Raw genomic sequence first — 665 nt, 5'->3', positions numbered from 1 at the left:
GGCCAATCCTGTTCCACTTAATCCCTTTTTCATGGCCACATATCTTTACGGCTAAGGAATGGGAAATCTTTCTCCTGTTACATGAATCAAATGTTTCATTTCATCCGGGAAAAGCCATCCCTTTCTCAACATTGTCTTTGTTATTTGATCCAATAGCGTTCCGTTAGATAGGAACAGATTTGATAAATACTGATAACTCTCGGATAGAGTATTAGAAAGGAAAGATCCATTAGATAATGGACTATTGCTTCTAAGCCATCTCTGGCGATGAATCAACAATTCGAAGTACCTTTCTTGCGTATTCTTGATGAACCAGCATTTATACATAGATGTAGAAGGTTTTGTTTGGGAAGTAATAAGCACCTTTGACATCTCTTCATCTGCAAAGAATTCTCGACGTGAAAACACAGAGACAAAGGGCTGATCTTTGAATAGGAAAAAGAATGGATCCGCAGGGTCCCAAATGAATTGGCTTACTCGAAAAAAGCCTTGTTCTTGGAAGATCTATCTCGTGTCTGGTACTGCATGGTTTCACTCTGCAAGAACTCCGAATCATTCTCTTGAAGCTCATCCTCTTCATGATACTCATCCTCTTCATGATACTCATCCTCTTCATGATAAAAGGTCCGCTTGCCCCGAGCCCGATAGAGAAAAGTGGGCTTTTC

Source organism: Musa acuminata, unplaced genomic scaffold, assembly GCF_036884655.1.
Source record: "Musa acuminata AAA Group cultivar baxijiao unplaced genomic scaffold, Cavendish_Baxijiao_AAA HiC_scaffold_858, whole genome shotgun sequence".
Lineage (NCBI taxonomy): Eukaryota > Viridiplantae > Streptophyta > Magnoliopsida > Zingiberales > Musaceae > Musa > Musa acuminata.
The sequence above is the reverse complement of the archived record's forward strand: the minus strand, read 5'-3'. Positions refer to the sequence as shown.